Source organism: Oxyura jamaicensis, chromosome 3 (assembly GCF_011077185.1).
Source record: "Oxyura jamaicensis isolate SHBP4307 breed ruddy duck chromosome 3, BPBGC_Ojam_1.0, whole genome shotgun sequence".
Lineage (NCBI taxonomy): Eukaryota > Metazoa > Chordata > Aves > Anseriformes > Anatidae > Oxyura > Oxyura jamaicensis.
Genome location: NC_048895.1, coordinates 4,938,840 through 4,960,958, shown reverse-complemented (window position 1 = coordinate 4,960,958; position 22,119 = coordinate 4,938,840). Strand labels below are relative to the sequence as shown.

At 45.1% G+C, this 22,119-nt stretch overlaps 1 long non-coding RNA gene across 1 annotated transcript; it reads left to right on the top strand.

The window, feature by feature from the left end:
* The first annotated feature begins 16 nt into the window (after positions 1-16).
* LOC118164100 lies at positions 17-21,164 on the top strand. Its single transcript, XR_004749339.1, has 6 exons — positions 17-90; positions 7,255-7,331; positions 7,597-7,752; positions 15,367-15,457; positions 20,045-20,344; positions 20,950-21,164. It is a non-coding gene; the product is annotated as an uncharacterized LOC118164100 (long non-coding RNA).
* Positions 21,165-22,119: the final 955 nt, after the last annotated feature.

Genomic DNA, 22,119 nt, shown 5'->3' with positions numbered 1-22,119 from the left:
AACAGATGAGAAGCAGAAGAACATGGAGATTTTGCAATTTGAGCTGAGGCAGGCAGGAGCTCTTTGGCAGGAGAAGAGGCCTCCCGAGGGGTGAGTAATGTCCTTTTGACAATCCCATTAGACTTCTGTTTGTGTCCTTATGTACCTAGATACAAACCCCAAAATTAAGCCCAAAGCATCTTGTAGACAGCAAAGACCCTGTTTGAACCTGGCCCTTCTGGGAGCGATGGCGGGGCTCTCACCACTGTCCTTCCCAGTCCCTGCCATAATTCCCAGAGACCAGATCTGCGAAACAGTTGCATTCTGTTCCAGTTGGAAGGATCAAGCCTTATTTATACAAGCAACATAAACATCTCTTTAGCTTGACAAATATACAGAAAATTCAGAACAGCTGCAGTCATTGTGTGCAGTATTTTTCAGAATAGTTCTGTGCACTCACAACTTTATTTTAACCAGTGTAACTGGCACGGTGAATCAGATGGCACTTGGCTTTAAATATATGCTTACGGTCAGCCCTAGTACCAATTATATCAACGGGAACTTTACCAGGTACCTGAATATAGCATTAAACCCCTATCAGCAGCAGGAGTTGAGTATAAGATGTGCTGAGTGGAGAGGGAAACCAACTGGATAATGTCAGGAGGGCTCTGTATAAAACCAAGTGGAGCAATGGGAATCAGATCAGCAAGGCCAGGTCTGCCTAACGAACATCCTTCCCAGCATGTGAGTCAGCGGCAGGTTAATTAGGCATAGCTAGGCAGGGAGCAGCGGTTATGACAGGAGAGGCTTTAATTGATAGGATCATTTTCAGCACAATAATATTAATTAGTAATTGCGATAGGGAACATGACGGCAGGCGGAGCACTTTCTGTCAAGGTATTTTTGTAAAGAATTAGCGTGTATAAACACCCATTGTAAATACATAGCCCTTGTCAGGTGTAATAAATGCCTTGGCACATACCATCCCTTCTCACAATGGAAAGATAATTAAGACACAATTGCACACTACGGTGTTTCTCCCAGATGCTAACTGTGTCACTGGAGAGATCTAAACAATTATGGTAGGAAAATACGGGGTGATTATTAATAGCCATTTCCAAAATGCAGGCAACAGATAGATGGTGAAAAATGCTGTGAGCATTGAGCCAGCAATGGAAAAAGCTAAAGGAAAAATGTATTTCTGAAGAGAACATGGAAATTTGAAGTGGGAGTTAGGTGCCTAAACACCTTGGAATAACTTAGACCCCAGGCTTACTCAAGTCAAATCCCACCCTAGCCTGCAAATACTTTCCCAGCATTCACGTTTCCTCCCATCTATGTTGTTCTTAGAAGCTTGTACAAGAAGGGCCGAAACCTGAGGACATTACTTACAGGAAATTTCTATTCATGTCACTGAATATTTACTAATGATAATCCTAGTAATAATTATCATGAAAAACTGTGTTACATTACCTGTTGCATTTTATTATATATTGCACATGTATTATATTGTATAACTCTATATTACAGGTCGACATTACATAAATGCAATATTATGTTCTGGTAATTAAACCAATTAAAGTGCAGTTATGATCTCACTAAGGCCCAGAAATACGAGATGTCAATCAATTCATTTTTTTATCTAGATAAGAGATATTGGCTTGGCTTATCAAAGCCAAGAGATTCAGTTCTTAAAACCAAGTGTTCTTACTCTATGTCTCCATTCATGACGCATAGAAAAGCACAATCCAGAAAATGCCTGTATAGGCATATGCGACCTGCACGCACAGTCCCCATTGTGAAGCAAACTGCTCCTGTACCCTGTGATGCATCTGGGCAGGATGTGCTGTTGGAATCATAAAATTTAAAATATTGAGGAATATTGCATGGTCCTTTACAAATCTGGTATGAGCAATACACAGCCCTTTGTTGAGTGTGTAGTTTCTGCTCATCTTCCCTCAGAGGACACCAGAACAACCTAGATGAGCTGAGCTACCTAGCTGTGGTCAGATGCCTTTTTCCTGGGTGCTGCAGTACCTAAACTGGTCCTTGCAGAGTCGGCAGGTCCAGCTCTCCCTCTCGGCTCTTACAGGGCTGAGAGGTGATCCAGAATTAATTCCTTTGAAGTTGCCCACAACTAGTGCGTGCCTGCCTGGAGCATGACATTATACTCTGGGATAAACATACTCAGGGCAGAAATCTTCATCCCACTCAAGTTCTCCCATGGCTCTTACGGTGCGAGTAAGATTTTGGGCAAAGCCTCCCTGCTGTCCCAGTCAGTTGCTGGGAGCTTCTTTCCTGGGGCTGGGTAGTGGCACTTTGGGGGTTTGTGCTTTGCATTAAAAGTCATTTGGTACAGCCACGCTCATGATCACCAGAGACAGCACCATGAAAAATTCAAGTTATACAAAGAGGCATCAGAGGAGTGGCAGTGACATAGGATTAATTGAGCTGGGCTGTTTCTCACACTGACCAAGTGTTTACCCTAAAGTCTTGCGCTCTGTTTCACAGGTGCATTGCTCTAGATCTACTCCAGGCTGAACACAAGGGCTGCGTTCACACTTAGTCTGCACAGCATCTGCACCATCATCAGGCCTTGAGCCCAGCTATCATCTCTAAGGGGGGGGGCACAAACATAAGCAATAGTAGTAATAATAATAAGGATAATGCCAATGAGCGACTGGTGATAGTTACCTTTTAATATGCTCCAGAAGAGCTCCGCACATCAGTTTCAGCTCATCCGCTCAGGGAAGCTGTTTATTTTCATATTGTCTTTCTGATGGGAGCTGTGTTAATGCCCAGAGTTGGAGAGCATGGGGAGAAAAGAGAATGTGGAATAATTTTTCTATTGTGCCCAACAAGATTACAATCAGAAGAGGAGGAAGAGAGGAAAATGTGGACAATATTTTTATTACTAAAATGAAAGAATTTAAATGTAATCATGGCAGTTAGAGAAATGTGTTTTTAAAGACCTTGAGAGAGGTCATAATGAGAGTTTACTTTGTAGATCTAATCACAGTTTACAAGACCATAAGCCAGTTCCCAGTGGTGTCCATAGTGAACAGCAGGACACCAGTAATTTTCCAGATGTGGCTTCCCCCCCCAGGAGGAAAACAAAAACAGTGAGAAGAACTGGAGTGACCCAGCACTGGGGGCGCCTCTGAACTGCTCTCCATCCTTTGTCTGTCTGGATGCCCTCATGAATAGTTTGGGCTGTTGCCTGGTAACATTGGCATAAATTCTTCTGCAGTGTGACTGGGAGAAAATTGGAGACAGGTCATAGGACCAATTTTATGGAAGAGTCTTCATGAAACAGGGCTGAAGTGCACATGACATGACATCTGTCCCAGATACCTGCTGCATATTCAGGGCCTCATCAGGATTGTGGGTGAGGGTGAGGAAGTTGGGTGGCAGCAAGGCACTACTACCTCATGAAACATCCCAGCATAAAGAAGGTCACAGTCTCAACTTCTGCACTAAATTTCCTGCAGCTTCGGTGAATGCTTGCATACTTGCCCCAGCGTGGTCAGATCCATCCATCATCCACCGTGTGCCCTATTGCACCGCAGTGGGAGCACTCTGCTGGTAAGAGCACACGAGCAGTGGGGACTTTGCAGGAGACTACATGGAGTCACCAGATCTTTTCCTATTTTTGTTTGGCCTTCGTTTTGGAGGAGTGGATTTAAGAGGAAACGACATCTTGAATATGGTGAAAAAACGATGTTAAACAGGAAAGGAATCTACAGAGTCACTCGATCTCCTCTGGAGGTTGTTCTTGCAGCCTAATGCCATTGCTGCAAGTTGCTCTTTCCCTCTCTGTCTCATGTGTTTTGCCCTCTGGTTTGTGATTGACATCAGCCTGGGGAAGGGAATTGTCGCAGATGACACAAAGGTTTGTGATTTCACCAGTAACTGATTCATAATTTACTTTGGAAGATCAGGGAACAGACTAAGATCCATGAGAAGGATAGCTTCCACTGTGTAGATGGTAGCTGATGTCTAGGCATTGCTTTCACTGTGGTTGCAGGGAACATTCTGTCATTTCCGTGAAAAAAGCACGAGTCATGATAGCCAAATCTTTACATGGGAGGAAGGGCTGGAGTTCCCTAACGAACTGGAGATGGAAGGAGGAAATTGCAGTCAGAGACACCGAGTGGTCACCTCAGGGCAGCAATGCATCAGAGGACACAGAGGTCTCGTTCTGCTTAGCCAGAGAAGCGCTGCCTGCCCTCGCTGCAGATCACAGCAGGAGCTGCTGAGTCAAAGAGGAGAGCAGCCCCAGCCGGGGCTGTGCCGAGGAGGAGCGCGCTGCTATACGCATTACTAGGGATTGGTTGAGAGTCTTGGAGAAGAAAAGGAAAAAGCCCTCATGGGAGATCGTCTATTTTTAATGAGCCCAAACCTCTTCCACAAATTAAGTGAAATATTTTAAAAGGAAACAATATTACTTTGGTTTTATTTGTTTCAGCTACTTAGTTACAGCTCCACGTGGACACAATTAATGGAGGAAATAGAGTATTTTATAAGCCCAGGACTCTGAGATAGATGTTTTGTGACCATGTGAATTTTTTTGCCCTAATCACCGCGCATTCCTTGGGAGAAGGTTGTATATTGCTGAAAATGATTAACCTTGGTTCCAAAACTGTTATGTCTAGTCATTGAATGGCAAAGGTTACAAATTGTCATGGCATTACTCAGTGATGAATTTTGCCCTCCGTTTTTCATTAAAGTCCCTGCTGTCCATCTCTGGCTCAGGTCTGTTCTAATTCTGTTCAAAGTATTCCCCTGCAAGAAAGAGAGAAATGACCTTTCCAGTGGAGCTAGTTTTATTTCTCAGATCCCTTTCAGACTCCCCCTTGTGACTTCATGTAAATCACTTGGATGTTCAATACCTCATGTCTCCATTTTTTAATGGAAAGAATGTGATTTCCCCTTTATTTGCCCATTTATGTGATGAATTTTTCAGGACAACGAATCCTTTTGTGTGGGTGGTATCTAACACCAACACATCTGCTCTTTGCTGGTCAAAGAAGAAAAAGAGATCAAGGTAAAACCTGGGGATGAATGTTGTCTGGATGAAGAGTTTCATCTGTGCCTTGACATGCTTTCTTGGTGATGGAAACAATGAAGAAGTCATCCTTAGAAAAAATACTGTATTCTTATTCCTCTCGGACTGCCTGAAATATCAGAGACAGGAGCCATGAAACACCAGGTCTGGGCTTTCTGGCTGCAGTGAGTGTGACGGCTGGGTGTGATTTCTGGATTTCTGAATGGAGACAATTGATCAGTTCCTCAGATGATACAAGCCTATATACCTCGTTAAGCAGCCATCCAATTCTCACAGGCAGACGTCAGTATTCTCCCTTGTAGCTCTCAGACAAGCACTGCTGAGAAGATTTCACTGCAACAGGCTATTACATGGAGGTAAACAGCATCTTGTGGACACTGTAATCTGTGCAAATATCCCAACAGCAAAGCGCAGCAGTGCAGTAAAGAAGCAAACAGCCCCAACGCCCCTTGCCCTCCACCGTGCCAATAAATACAGTTTACTGTACACATCACTCTTCAGGGCTGTGTTGGGATGGTGTGAATCCATTAGTAGGGCAAGGGTGAGTGACTTCTGACTTCAGTGACCCTTAAAGTTAATCCAGCATTGTAGGGGCAGAATTAAATGTGATGAGCTCAGAAAGTGTGATAAAACCAGATTTAAGTGCACAGCTGGGCAGCAACCTATAAAGGCAGAATTTAAAACCGTAATAAAAACTTAGTAATCTAATTATGACGGTAAAGTTAAAGGTGAGGTATTTGCAGCATGATTCACATGCACCACAGCTAACCTCTGACATCTTGAATATATTATGTGGTTTCTTCACTACAGGAGTAATTTTTTAGTTGCTCTCTTCCACTACATGGTTCCCCAGGTTTTATTCTCAAAGTCTTGGGATGTTTCAGGACAGGAGAAAGCTGTGGCTCAGCACTTGGCAAAGCATCTGCATTCCCATGCATCTTGCCCAAGGCTTCTCACAGGGCTGCTCCTCCCCGAGCTCAGGGCACCAGCACCCAGGCATGCAGGCAGGGGCTGCGGCAGGTGCACACCTCTGCGAAGTGGCAGTACACTCCGAGGAGAAACCACAGCAGGAGCAGGCATATCCCAAGCCGATTTTAGCCTAGCTCGTCCTAATACTAACAGGAGGGAGGATGCAGAGCAGGATGCAGGCTTGGATGCAGGATCCGATCACCGGCAGCCAGCTCCCGTGGAAGCCCATGCTGTCATGTCTTCATTGCAATTGGCACCTAATTAACGCCGCCTCAGATATGCGGTCATCTCTCTGATTTCAGTGCTGGCTTGTCCCAAAACCAAAGCAATGGGAAAAACCAGCCCCTTGAACTCTGCCTGATTCTCCTTCACTGCTGCCAGTGGGCAAGACTCATTTTCCCCAGCTGGTGGGCTTCAGAGCTCTCCTGGGACAGGCACTGAAGGCTGTCAAATACAGTAACAACCTTGGGTCCAAGTCTAGCCTCTTTCACCAGAAAGGCCACAAGGAATTAAATATTCTGAAATAAAAGTCTTTTTCCTGGGTCCCATTAAGTGTTGTCCAACATCCAACGAGCACTGCATGTTATGGGGGTGTAGCAATGGGATTTAAACAAGTTTGCTCAGCGTGGTAACAGCTGGGCAGTTGCTCTAGGAAAAGCAGCTGGGAAGTTCACTCTTTTTCTTCAGCCAGCCTGTTTCAAGACAGAAATTTCAAGTCATTTAGAAATCTGTTCCATGAGATAGTTTTGACTTTTATTTTTTTCTAGATCCCCAACTGGAACAACAATGTCAGAAGAAAATCTCTTTATATGAAGCATGAAAAACCATATTGTAATTTTTGGTACTGACAGCGCTTGGTGGCATCTCAGAAATCAAATTATATTTCACTTAATTTTGTTTGAATTTAGCTCAATGGTTTCCTTTTAAGTCTGATTGACGCCAAGCAATATTCATACAACGTACTGCTCACAGGAGTTGTTCGTAAAAGTGTTGTTTGTGGAATCAGCATCCCAAAATAAACTACGTCCTCCCCCGGTGCAATGTGCACCCAACTAAACAAGCTCTGTAAATATTATTCTTAAACTGATTAAATATTTCCCATATTTGTGAAACCTAATTGAAACAAATCTGTTGCTTAGGTTTCCCCAGTATGTAATCAAACAGTGTTCTTCCTGAAGGAAATTAGTAATTTTTCAGAAACTGCATTTCAGAATCTGTCCTTTTTCCCTTTTATCAAGCTTGGAGGTGAACAGCAGAGCCACCAAGGACAGTGTGCAGGAATCAGAGTGATGTTCTCTCTCATGGGAAGAGGAAGGTAAGAACCGGTAGCATAAAAAAATGATTAATATCAGCAATGGGTGGGAAAGAGGTGTGGGGTGCTCTTGGAAGGGGATTACTCAAAGCTTCCAAGGGCAGCTGGCATTTGTGGTAGTGGGCCTATCTCTATTCTTATTTAAAGAGAGAGAGAGAGGATTTCTGTTTTAGAAGGAGAAAAAGATGCTTTGTGTATAGATTGAGGTTCTGTATGGACTTGTGCCACTCATGAGATAGCTTCATCCCAAACTCTTCTCCTCATACAGCCATACAACAACTACACCAGGGCAGAACCCTCCATGGGAGACAACAGCTTATAAACTGCTGGGACTACCAGAAAACACAACAAGCCCCGTGAACCACTGGAAGGAGCCCGCCAGCTGCAGAAAGGCAGTGAGAGGATCAAAAGAGCAACGTCCCAGGTACAAACAGGGTGAGATCCTACTGAGCCCAGGCCAGCAGCCACCCACTGCATGCTCCAGTGGGTTTAGAAATCCCATCCTGTATGGCAGCTCCTACACGCCTGAGCTCACTGCACGGCAAAGAGAGCAAGGGAGCATTTAACACCCTCAGTCTGCAAGGCACAGACAGGAGGTGGTAAATACCTTGATAAGGAAACTGCAGTGAAAATACCAGCTTTAGGCAATCCAGATTTTATCAGGGAAGTATGCAGGGATGAGTAACTACCTGACATGCAGATGTACCTATGCACAGTGCCAGCAGTCTGCCAGTCCACACATCTGGCCTCAGGCACCATTTTCAAACCCATGTGATTTGGGGGTACACTGGAGGGGCTGATTTTTGCATGGGGTTCTCACTTACACAATGACAGTGCCCAAAAGGAATCTGCAGCTCTGTGTCTGGAATAAGATATAGATTTGACACTTTTATATATATACATATATATATATATGAAGCTGCTTGGCTTCTTAATGCTATTAATAGCTCTTCTTAACAGTAGCATGCATTTGACAGCATGGGAATCCACATGTGACAGGTGACAAAAGGACCCTGGAATCCAGGGGCCCAGCAAAGTCCTGAAGAAATGAATATTGTGTATTGTTCAGTGAATGGGTGGTGTCTTCTGGCCCATCACCGTCAGCATGAGACCTAGACAAGACCTGTGCCTGGTCCCTTCACAGTCTGTGCAACGTAAATCACAAATTTGGTTAGAGTGGCTGGAAAATGAAATACTGCAAACTGGCTTTGGGGCACAATATGTGTATTTGCACTTGAGGAGACAGGGGAATGATCTTAGACCGACAGCTGACAGAATTGTTTGGGTACTCCAGCTCCATAACCCGAGATCAGACCACGGAGCTGCCTGTTTTCTCTTCCTCCCTTGTATGCTAGATTGTCAGGGCAACCATTGCCAGGATTGCCATCGACCAGGGTAGGAGATGTCTGTTCTGAGAGCCTGTTCCTGCTCTGACCATGCTCTTCAAGTGTCCAACAGGCTCCTACACCTGTTGTGTTTTTTGCACCAGTTCTTGACCAGGTTTACAATACAACAGACAGCACAATCAGCCCTTCCTATGGGAAGAGAAGAGCAAGAAGAGCTCAGAGCTAGGCCTGGCAACGTGAACCAGGAGGAAGGAGAGACAGCTTGCTGCAGTGATAAGGGGTTGGGGCAGCACTCGCAGCTCTGCCATGCCAGGGGCTTGGCTGCTGATGTGGTGGGGACGGACTCTTCCTGGGGTGGTGCTTAGCGTGGCTAATGACAACCAGAAGTAGGAGAGAGAGGCCCAGTAATGGATAAAGAATAAATTGGCTGCACTATGTACAGAGAGGGCCAAACAGATGTTGGGCCTGATCCAGAACCCATTGAGTTAATGGAAAGGCTCCCTTTGGTTTCGTTGGACACTGTATCAGGCCCATTACAGCTTTGCAGGAAGCAGTGGAGACCAAGAGTAATAACTTGTGGTGACTGGAGTGGTGTGTGTTGCATAGGTGTGGGCTGTGAGGTTTTCATGGTGAAAACAGATGGGTCCTCAAGACCTGTCCATTTGGCCTGGGTAACCTTCCTGCCTCGCCTCCCCCACCTTATGGGAAGCAGTCTCATGCGGTTTTGGTCCTCTAGCCAACATTTTGGCATGATTTTGTGCTGAAGTGCCCTTCTCCCTTCTGTCTTCCCCCTCCTCCTTGATGAGGTTCCGGTGTGATCCTGTGGCATCCCAGAGCTGAGAGATCGGTGACTTCAGCTGTCCACAGAGAAGGAAGGAACAAGGCCTGCTGAGAACTGTTGACCAGGGAGGATTTTTGTTGTGGACCAACAAGAAACATAATGTAAAGCAGGTGTTTCTGCAGTTGTGAGACATTTATAAAACCAACATTATCCAGCAAGTCTCCCACTCACATTCTCATCCACATGATATGGCAAGGTCTCACACGAAGGACTGCAAATAGAAAACATCTCTTTGTACTAGTTGGCTTACAACCTGCACTAGGGCCTCTCTCCCCTTCTGCTGTCTGTGCTTTTCTGTTTATTTAGGTGTGTGCTTTTTGTTTCTGTTTTTACGTTTAGCTCAAGTGAAAAGGAAATGGAATTTTGTGCAGCTTAGGAGCCTGAGAGCACACTGTGTTTGGATCTTGGGCCTTTATTTGTCCTCATGCCATAGGTGCAGGTGTTCGCAGGCCAGATCCTCCACTAGTAGAAACTGCCCCAGCCTCCAAGAGAGCTCCCTCCATCTGGCCAACACATTTGAGGAGGTCTGTGATATCCAGAGGTGCAGACACAGGGCAAACACAGGCTAAATTGTCTCATAAACCCCTAAACAGGGGTGAGAACTCACAGCTGAGCTGCAGCCATTTTCTCCTGGTGACTGTACCAGGAGGAATGGATTGACCATTGCATGCAAAAATGAGTCAGCAAACTGTAGAGGCTGGTTCATTCAGGGTCGTTACTTTACTGGAAATGTAAATTTGGGAAAAAGAAAATAATTTAGGCTAATTTAGCCCATTTTGGAGAGAAGCAGGGATGTAAATTATCAGGGTAACATCAGGTCTCTTTTCAGGACAGCCCCTACCCAAACACAGATAGCTTTGCACCATCTCTTTCTGTCAACAAGGGAAATGCTCAACAAGGAAATAGAGTGGGATTGACTAGTTTTGCTGAAAAAAAAAAAAAAAAAAAAAAAAAAAGAAAAAAAAAGCTTTGTCTTTCTCCTGTGAGAAACTCTGCTCTGAATGAGGCTCATAGTTCACAAAGGTTGTGTAAAGTAGAGCTTGCTCAGCATCAGGACCACTATACTGATTTATTCCAACTGAAGACCTACCCCATGTTCCTTCACATACCCATAATCCACAACTGGATTTTCAATCATCCCTCAGCAAAGGAGCCACTCTCCAGTCTTTCATAAAATGCAGTTGGTTCTTGTGCACCTCATCTCCAGCTGAATTCATGTAGACTTCATTCCTAATGTGCCCCTTTGCATGCACATTACTGTTGAACAAGGGAACCCATGCTGGCAGTGGTGTGCACACACCACAGTGGGGCCGAGCTTGGCTCAGGCTGAGCAGGGTTTTAGGTACATAGCAGGTCAAAGTTGTGACCCTACAACAACCAACATCCAAAATACAATCTCTCACTCCTAACAATAATAATGCACTTCTAACCCTGTTTAAAAAAAAGCTGGTACTGAAAAAACCCGCTGAACTTTTCGTGTGAGGTAAGGGTCAGCGTACAGCTGGATAAATTGTCTGGCAGAAAGGTTGTGTGGCAATTCGGCAATTGTACCACAGCACAGCTGAAGGAGAACGCCTGAACCCTGTCTTCTAGTCCTCTTTTTAACCATGCTGGCTTGTTTACGTTTGGGGGGTAGATGGGTGGATCCCTTACTCCAATTTTTGGCTCATATCTGTCCACTTGTATGTCAACGTAAACTGCTGCAATTATAATTAATTGTGTCCCACTATTGGAAATGATTAGTCTGTTCGTGTTCCATAAATGCTGGCTGGCTTCACCTGGCAGTGGCTTGGAATTGTCACGGTAGATATGGAAGGCCAGAGAATATAGGGATTCATAACTTCATGTGAGTTACTGTGTTTTCCAGGTGGCAAAGCCTAACAAGACTATTCTGTTGAATTTAGATATAAACGGGATGCTGGAGGAGAAATGTCAGCTTCTAGACTGGGGTTCAGGTAGCAATAGAGAATGAAAGGCAGTCTTACTTTGCTGTCTCAGTCAGAAAGTTGATTTCTTATCAAAATAAGTCCCAGTCTAATGTTGTTTTTTTTTTTTTTTTAATTTCAGATTAAAGTTCAAAAATACCCAGATTTTATAATGAAATAGCACTTCTCATTCCCACCTCTCCACCATGGCAGCCTTTGCTCTTCCATACCTACCAGTTCCAGTGGGTGGAACTGAATGTAAAACGTAGCCAGTGTATTAACTTCAAGGCTATTTATTCTACAAGTGAGCTCTAATTCCAAATAACACTGATGCCAACCTTTTTTTTTTTTTTTTTTTTTTTTTTCCCCAGGACTCAGGCATACAACACACTTTCCTCTATTGGAGCTCATCATTCCATAACTCCAGAAATTGCAATATAAACTTTGGCTACTATGCATGCTTCAACTTGAAAACACAGCAGTGATCTGGGATTTTAATTCAAGCAAATTTGAAAGTGGATTAGAAATAGGATCCAGCTGCATCTCTAATAGTCAAAAGACAAATTAGCAGAACATTGGAGTTGAAATGAACTCCGTCCTTCTTTCTGTATTTTTCCCCCCTTTTGCTTAGACCTAAAATGCCATAATTAAATTGTCATTTGTTCCTTACCTTGGTAGAAGCTCTCCCCAGCTGAACACATCTCAGTTTCCATCCTAAGCATTTACCTACAGCACAGGGTTGGAGGAGGATGGGGTTATTACTTGTTTGAAGAAATTAGAAATCAGAGGTATGCAGTCTGTCTGTTATAGTCTTCAGAGTGCATGTTGCCAGGCTCTACAGGTTATACATCATTAGCACACAGAGTGTCCAGGAGAGCCCAAAGCTTGTGCAGGTGTGCTGGCAAGGCTCACACCACTTCCCTCCCTCCTCCATCTCTGCTGCGCTTCCAGCAAGCCAATACTTGAAACTCGATGTGGCAAAATCGCAAAGAGCTCTTCTAAACTTTGTTAGCTCGAAGCTCACCCAGCAGACGTGACTGTGAGATGGCGTGTGGAACCTGGAAGGGACTCACTGGAAAAACAAAACCATTGAGTCAAAAGCTTAGTGTGTTTTTCCATGATTGTATGAAAAAAAAAAAAAAAAAGTGCATGTGTGTTTTTTTTAAGCACTTTCAGATATTAGAAGTTTAGTGAACACAGAGACAGTTTCTTCTGTTTTTTCTTTTCCCCTGCCCTTGAACTTTCGGAATGACTATAGGGAATATATTGCAGCCTGTTTTCAATGACCCATTCATATGGTGGTTTTATTTCAGCTTTTCCCAAAAGGGAACAAGCTCCATTCTATCTCTGCTCCTGGCATTAGCTGCCATTATTTGTGCATCCCACTCAGATAATCAATAAAGAGGATGGCATCTGAAAATAATTACACATGCAGCTCTTCCCCCGCTTCCAAGACAGAGACAGAAGCTGGGAAAGGAGCCTTTGCATATTCAGCACTTGTTAAAGGAATGAAATATAGCATTGTGTGTTATTATTGTATCCCGAAACATGGGCATTCAGCAGCAGTTCCTTTTGACTCTGGCCACGCAGCACCTGATTGCAAAGCTAGTCATCCTTGTTATCTTTCCTGGCTTTGCTAGAAAAGTTGCCCTGTCTGCTTGCACGGCATGCCAAAGGGCAAGAACTGTCAAATGGGTCTCAAATGGAACAGCAGTGGCTGTGGCCTCCCTCGGGGAGGAAGGATCTAGCTGCGTCCAGTACCCTCCTTTGTTTAGGAGACACCATCACAGTTGCGTTTTTACAACCAGATGTTCTGGCCCCAAGCAAGAGCTTGGTGACAAGTGGGTGGCCTGTGCAGGGCGTGGTGTCTCTGTAGGACGGGATGAGATTTTCCAGTGAAAATCATGTTCAATCCTGAGCTAAAACGGTGAGGCTCCGTCTTTCTACTGCTCATGGCAAAGCCACCTATGTCCATGAGGCTGTCACTGCCAAGTGACCTGATTCAGGTTCTCCATCACGTGAGGGGGTTCTCCCAGCCAGGGAAATAGGTGAGTCATCTCATTTGAGAAAATATTTAGTGATTATTTTAGGAGGTTTGCAGCTTCAGCCTCCCTTCTTGCAGTGGCTAAGAGGAACCACTGGCAGGAACCTGAGCATTTCCGATGCCTACCCAAAGAGCAGCTGCAGCAGGTTTCAGCACCAGGCCTCTGAACCGAGCAGGTGCTAGAAAAAGGAGAGGCACAGATTTTGTCAGGGCACGTTGCAACTGCAGAGTAAGGCTTTCTCTGTTTAATCCTTCATCTCTGGAGGAGCTTTTTGCAGTACTGTCACAGTGGGGACTTGTTCCTGGCTGTGGCCCTAGACAGTGCCAATAACACTGGTTTTCCTGAGAGTCTCCTCATGGCCTCCACTGAAGACAAGAAGAGAGATGAGGTGCAGCAGTGGTCTGACCCAGCATGGCCCTTCCCAGATATTTCATTTGCACCTTTCTCTCTTCAACTGCAGAGTCAGGAGGAAAGCCATGACTCTGCAGCCAGGAAAACCTGTAATGTCTGCAAGGGCTTATGGCTGGGGACATCACGAGTTTGGCAGCTACCTCCCCAGGAATGAGCTGAGGACGCTGAGCAGTTCTCTGCTCCCAGCTGTTGGGGAGCAGAGCTATTTCACATCTCCGGAAAGCAACAATTACGAGAGAGCAATTATTTTTTGCCACTACTACAGGGTCACTGCTATCTCCTGATCTAGGCAGCCAGCAGAAGTGTTTGTTCATGGCTTGCTCCATTGTCCATCCCCAGCTTTTCTCCATGGCAGTACATTGTTTGAGATGTTGTTTAAATCCTCCTGCCAGTCCCAACAATGCCTCACGCAACCCCAGCATGTCAGGAGCTTTGAGGCCACAGAAGAACCAAGCCTGCTCAGCCCAGCACTGTTTGTTGTGAAGTGTTTGCTTAGTGATTAACTCATGCACGGACATACACAGCCACAAATCTCTAGGTTGTCTCACAGCCCTTTCATTCAATTAAGACTGTTGACTTAGTCTCATTTTGAGCAGTAACTGGATTTAGATAAGGCAGTGGAAACCAAAACATCAATTGTGTGATTTCTGGCCCAGCCAGTATGTTGATCTGAAGGGAATGTTTGTGTGGGTGATAACTGAGGTAGCGCAGTGATTAGGACCAAGTCATTTTGTGCAGGCTTCTGTAAAGTAAAAACCCCTCTGAGTTAAGTACCAGCACGGTCCTCGGGGAACCAAAGGGAGCTGCTTGCCTCTGCAGACTCCCCCTTTGCCTCACTCGATGTGCCTTGCTGTGACCAGCAGCTGGCAGTGGGGAGGTCGTGGTCTGTCTGAAGGAGCAGCCGTCACAGGGCTGGGGCTGGGAGCTGCCACCGGGCAAAGCCCAGCTGCTCTAACCCTGGCTGCTCCTCTGAAGCCACAGATAGAGGGAGGTAATCATTTGGGATTCAGACAGTTACTTTTTCTCAGCAGTAGCCTAAAGTTATTCCAGGGTAATTTCTTCTCACAAACTCAAATTTACATTCAGTTCCTAATGGGGTTGGCTTGCCCAGCTTGAACCAGCCCTCCTCACACACATCCCTGGGAGGAGGAAATGCAGATGGCACAGACTCAGCATCTCCACTCCTTACAAGTCAAGTAGCCCAGACAGAAAAATCCTCGATTCCACAATGCGTGATGTCTCCCTGTATCAGAAAGGGAAAAGAGAAAGGGAAAAGAAAGCTATTCTATTTGCAAGCATACATTTCTGTGATACCCTACTGTGTCTTCTACTGTAGACACACTATTGTGAGAAAGCATATTGGGAAACATACATGGTTATATATTTGTCAAATGCGTATTTCAGTGCTTGACTTTTTGGTCATATTCTTTTCCATATTACTGTTAAGCTAATGAGGAAGATGGTTTGTAGGCATTCCTGATGTCCTGCAGATCTTCAGCAAGAACTGTGGAGGAACAGAGCAAGAAAAGCTAGACATTGCTTCCTGTGCACATCAGATAAGGTACGCTGTTAGAAGGATAGCAAATATATTGTCGCCTTTCTCTTTCTTCTTTTCCATAGCAGGGAGGGTTTCTTTCCCAAGCTATCCTTTCCTCTCTGACATTATCTGTCACATAAAGAGATCATTCTAGCTTGTTGCACTTTGCTGATGGAAATTAAAAGGGGGACACATACATTTTCAGTGGTTCAAAGCAATGGGCAGTGTGCAGCCTTGGAGCACATATTTCTCCAAACAGTACAGCTTCACCACTGCAGGAATGTGTTGCTTCAGAGGACTTCTCTTCCCAGGTCCTCCCACCCTGCTTGTTTCCCTTTTGGGCCATGCAGCACTTTTCATAGAGGTAACACTATAAAACCAGTGGTAACTGAGAAAAGTGCTGAGCCCACGTGCATCCTGTGGGGTAGGAATGGGGAGGAGGTGCTGACGACCTCCAGACACCGAGCCAATATTTCATGTCACCACTCCTGGCTTGGAACGAGAACCACCATGGCCAGCCTCAACCATACCACTACGTGCACTTACAGTCGCGCTTCTTATTAGACCTTCCGATGGGGAGCACATTGGCACGTGGGCAGAGGGTGTTTTAGTGCCTTCAGACACTGCTCAGTATTTCCATCAGTGACTCGGATGACAGAGTGCTTTTGGCTTTCTGGCACTGGGGCATGGCAGGAGCGTTAGACGTGCATCACGCACTGTAGCCTCACTGCCTCGCTCCCTGTGCAGACGCCCTCAAACTGTGGCTGGTTTTGTCCCAGCTGCTGCCACCAGAAGCAGGACAAGCACGTTAAAAGTTGCTTCTTCTGGGCTGCAAGGCAGTGGCTGCTGCGATGCTGTCCCCGCGACACAGCCGTGCCGAGGCTTGGCGGGTTAGCACAATGCGGTGCGCAGCTCCTGGGACCCAGCAAGTGGCTGGGCACATGTGTACGCACACACACAAACACTTAATTGTCAGCAACTTAGCATATATTAAACATCTTCTGGTAGCGATGAAAGATGGCATCCTCCCAGAGTTTTGCATACCTGTGAGCTAATCAGCCCTTTGTGTGAAAGCGTAGGTGGGGACTCTTCTAACAATACAAAGCTGATTAGCTCATCATCTTGGCTTTAGGGGCATACTGATGTGCCCATCCTGCTTTTAGAGCTATGAATAATCTGGCTTCACTGCCGTCTTCTTATAAAAAAAAAAGGAGAGAGTGTAGTTTCAGGGCTTGGTACTCAAGCCGGTTTCTCATACAGGTGATGAGTAGGTATTCACCTATTATTCACCGGTATCACTCTTGGCTTCAGGTCTCCTTTGGACAACTGTTGGTATCAGAAATGATATCTATCTGACAGAAATAATTGCTATTTTTCAGCCATTGGTTGGAATAACACTCTTGCAGGTTAGGTAGGAGTGATTCACTGTCAAACTGAGAAGATGCATCAACAGAAGCCTGTGTCGGTCACAGTTCATGTACATCTCCCTGTTAATGGTTTGGACGGTGGAGCAGACAGGGCGCTCGCAGTAGGTTAAAGCAATGAAATGGGCTGCAAGGTCCCTCCCTATCTATGGGAGGGGAAGGGGATTTATTTTAAATGTTCTCAATAAACTTTAGAAACAGTCTTACATGAAAAAGAAAGTGCATAATCAAAACGCACGTAGGAACCTGGTCTTGGTACTGGAAGTATGCTAGGGGAGCTGGGAGAGGAGAAGCTCAAAGTCTGCCATGTGATGCTGTGGCCAGAAAGATACTTGTTATTAGGAGAGGTATTAAGAGCACTCTTCATGCGGAGGTCATTGTGGTGCTGGAGAAGCCCAGAGCAAAGATCTGCACTCCCTACTTTGAATAAAGATGTAAGTGCACAAGGAAGTCTGGAGGAGAACAGCAGAACTGATAAGACGCTTCAGAAAAACATGACCTAGAAGGCATTGTTTTTTAATTAGGTTTGTTTAGTCTAAAAAAGACTGGGGACAGCTAGGAGAGACTGTACATGTGGGGCAGTAGCTGAAAGGGGTATAAAAGGATATGGTGGTCACTGTGCTATCTGCAAGGGGAAGGACAAGATCTAATTGGCTTTATTTGCAGCAAACAGAGGAGGTAAGAGTTCAGGCAAGCTTTATCCATAAGGAAAGGGAGACATTAGAACTGATGTGAGGTGTTGGGATCTCCACCACTGCGAATTCCCAAGAGGTGAAACAAAGGTACAACAGGAGTGGGGTAGGCACAGGCACAGAAAGATGCAGGAGGGCCTCGCCGTATCTACTTGCCTTTGGTTAAGCCCATTCTTCAGAGTTTGTTGCCTTGGTGGTGGTAGCAGAAGGCCTGTGGGACTCAAGTTTGGTTGCTAAAAGAGAAAAGATGCTGATAGGGGGGTATGTTTGCACAGAAAATGTTGATAAGACAGGAAAAATGATATCGTTGTCAGAAACAAGAGCCAAAAGTTTTAGATGTTCTACTTTTAAAAAGTATGTTTGAGGAAAATGGATCCTTTGGCAAAACATCCTCTTTCATTAAACAAAAGATTTAGATGGAAAAATTTGCAATGAGCTCTGTAGATATGAGCCCAGAAATATCACGAGACATCTGAAGTGCAATCGCTGATACTGGAGATGGTTACTTTTTGCAATTTGGGATTCAGCAGAGGTAACACAGCACCTCTGTATGGAACGGAAAGATGGATTAAGAGATTCTCAGGGGAGCCTGGGAGTAGCTTCACCTGCAAAAAAGGCAGTGCAAGAACAAGTATGCAGAGGGGCTCTGTGCAATAACGCACCAAATTAAGGGGGAAATGGTATCTTTCACAAAGCTGAGGAAGGGCTGTGGTTAAGGGATGAGAGTCAGAAACCCAGCATTCAGAAACTGCTAGTTCTCACAAAGCCTGCCCTTATATGTATTCAGTCCAGGAAACTGGTTAGTGGGATGTGAAACTACCATATGTTTTTGCAGATGCTACAAGTATGTGTGCTTTCCTTATGTATATATGCTTTATACCCACTTTTGAAAATGGGTCAAAGCCTTCCAGTCCTCCAGGAGAAAAACTCTGGAGAATTTACAGATCTGAGATGCCGTGATTAATATTTCTGGACAGTAATTTTGCTTTCCCTTATTGAGGCTTGCAAAAACAGGGAAGAGTGCAAAAGGAGATCCATACCAAACATCAAGGCAGGCACATCTGCCTGGCTGTCAGATTTCACGCCAACAAATTGGAAGAAAATTAAAAAAAAAAAAAAAAAAAAAAAAAACAGGCCAGATCTGGTCCTTGCTCTGGAAGTACAAAGAGGTCTGAAAGGCTCCTACACAGGTATTTACACTTGGCGTAAAACCACCACAGAATCTCCTGTTGATTTATCTGCTCTTGCCATCCCTTTAATACAAAAATGCCAAGTGAATACAGAGGAATGAGATCTTCTGGTTAAAATCATATTGGGTTCGTATTACTTGAGTTAAGAGGTGGTTGCAATGTCTACCTCTGCCCACCAGCAGCCCTTCCCAACACTTCAAGTCACAGGCTTACAGCTTCTATCAACAGTCCTGCAAATGTAGGAGCTGGGGGACCACAAATGCGCAGAAGTAGAGTTTTTCACCAAAGCCCTGAGAGACGGGCACCCTGAGACACCATCCTTCTGTCAGGTGTGGAGGATGAGCAACCTTCATCATCACATTGCTCTTACATTCAGCTTTCCAGCATAAACAGCCCCAAACCGCTGTGGAGTAGGGGCAATATGACACTGCCAGATGATTACACATTCCTTCTTAATACAAAGTAAATTGTGTTGTGTGTACACCATTACTCAGTTCCAAATTACAAGCCTTATCTCCCAGGAAGCTGAGGATGGCTCTATAGTTTCAGAAACCTCATGGTAAAAGGGGCAGGTTTTAAATATAGTGTTTTCCAGAAAGACTATCTTAAAAACATAGTGCTGTTCAAATCCTCTGCTTCCTTTAATGCTATTTTCAGGTTGTTTTTTTTTTTTTTTTTTTTTTTTTTTTTCAAATTAAACATTAGGCTTAGCAACATGCATGAGATGTTAGATTAAAGGGACACGGCTTGCGTTTTCCATCTCAGTCTAGAAATAGCTATTCCATGGGTGGGCCAGGTGAAGTCCAGCAAGGTTATTGTCGCCCGACTTCCACCGGGTTTCTGGGTGGGGGAGAGAGAGGGGTGACCGGCTGCTTGCAGAAAAATCTGGCCAAGAGCATTGGGCCACATCCTTTGCCGAGGTAAATCAACATCATCTGAGTGGCATTTCTGGAACCATGACTATTTTCACCGGGATCAGGCCTTTTACATATGGTGAGGAAGTGGTAAAGATCACAAAGGGAAGGAAAGATATTCATGCATGGCAAAAAGCTATGGGGTTTTCCTATGTAGGAGGTGTTATTTTCTCTAAAGAATTAAAGCGTGGCTTTCCCAGCACTCGTTCCCTTTAAGAATACATGCTGAGCAGCATGTCCCGATAAGACAACAAGCACAGATGCCCAGAGGAAGAATACTGTTGTTGTGAAGACACAGGCCCGAAAGGCAAAATGTCTGGATATTATTAGCAGCTCTGCCACGAACTTCCTGGATGATCGTAGCCAAGTTAACCAGGTCCGTTTTTTTCAGGCAGAGTCTTTGCCTTCCCTGCATATGCATGAAGCCCACATTGCCTTTCAGGACTTTGTGCAAAAGTCCAAGAAGCGCAAAGCTGCAAAGAAATGCTGCCGCCTACATGCTGCCCCAGTTTCCCCAGGCAAGGGGTGATGATCTGGTGAAGCCACTGAATCCCTGCCAGCAGGGATTCGGATCCAGAAGCAGGCAAGAGCACCAGAGCAGCTGTGGTGCTCTGGATCAAAGCCCACCATCTGATGGACTGTCACCGGCAGCCGGTGGAAGCAAGCACCCAGGGAGGAAAGCAAAAGCGGGGTGAGCAGAGCTGGACTCATCCACACTGTGCTTTCCTGGCCTCTAAACATTCAAGGCAGGGGGACTTGCAGAGCTAGGAGTGGTTTGTGTGAACTTAGCAACCCTCGAAGGATTTCTAAACCTGGGAGCATGAGTTGTCCAGGACAAGCTCTCAGAGATGTTTAGCTTCCTTGGTGCAGGGCTCATTTGTTCAGCTCTACGTCAGACGTACTGGGTCACACGGGGCTTTTGTAGCTGCTACAAAGGAGAGCCTTCCCTTCGCTGTGTCAGCTCCCTACCACTCAGGAGGAAGTGATGCCGCCTGCCAGGGAGTTGAGGCTAAACACACTGATGTTTCCTCATGCCTTGGAAGGGAAGAGAAGTCTGGAGAGAATTATTGTTGTGATGTATAGGAGCTTTGCCAGCACAGTGCCCTGTAATAACAGCTACTCTTCCTTCAGGTCATTAAGTTACAAATTTTTTTAGTACTCTTGCTCATGACAAGTAGATCCCAGGTTTAAAGAGACGTTTTCTTCCTCTTTCCTTTTCCTGACTTTCTAAATATATTTTGCAGATTTTTTTTTATGGCAGTGTATCCAAATCTCCCTGTTCAATTTTCCTTCCAGATCTTTCCTCAGAGCCAAAAGGCTGTAACCAGATAACCAACACATTTTTTCCCTGTCTCCATGGCTTAGTAAAGCATTAGGAGATCCTCTGAGAAGCACTATAAATGCTGAAACTGGATTCAGAATGAAAGTCTACCTGCTCTCAGAGACAGTCTCGCATCTGCTTTGTCTGTGCCCCATCCAGCCACGAGCAAGCTGCACCTGGAAGCCACAGAGCTGAGTTACAGCGATGCTGATTCCAAGCTTTCCCCCAGCTTGTGGTGGGGTTCATACACCTGGGCTCCAAATGGTGTTAACATGGCTACACAGCTTCAGTGTGGAGATGGCTTTTGTCCAGTTGGCTGAGAAGGGGGGCTGGATTGACAGGCAGCTGTTTGCATCAGCCAGTGTAGACATGCCCAAATTCTCCTAACATACTACTGAAGGGTACTCAGATATTACAGTGATGAGGGCAGTCTGAGAACCTGTTTAGACCAGAATATGGGTTTCAGTGGCAGTTTTCTGGCTGATTAATTGGGTGACTTTGTGCAAGTCTCGACTTGCTGTTGCCCTATCCAATAAATGGGAATAGCAGCATTTGCTTCCCTTCGTAAAACACTTTGAGGTCTATGGATAATCCTCCTCCTTTTTCCCACCCATGATGATGGGACCAAGTGGAATCTTACGACACATTGAGTTTCTGTGGTCTAGCATTTGCCAAGCATTTGAAAATGACTCTTTGGCTTGAGTTTATTATTGAGTCTGTGATTGCCACGTGATTTCTCATGGAAGCTCCTAGTTTAAATCAGGTCACTAAACAACCAAATGTGCATGGGATTAGGAGGGAAACTGAAGTAGTCATCAGGAATCTACAGATCCATGATGACCTAAGTGTCCCGCCTGGAGCACCCTGCAAGCGGTAACCACACATCAGTAATTTTGTCAATAACCTACAACATCTTGTGGTTTAAAGATCTGCAAACATTTAAGAGTGGAAAACTCTAAATAGGAGAAGATTCCTCTTGAACACCACGTTGCTCGCTCCATTACCCAGTAAGTTGTGCATGCAGTAGACACAACTAGAGAAGGACGTCCTCGTTGGGCATTCAGAGGTGTTCTCACAACCTAATGTTCAACATTTGGAATTCAAGGACACTGTACTGCTGTGGACAACTGATTTTTAGGACAAGT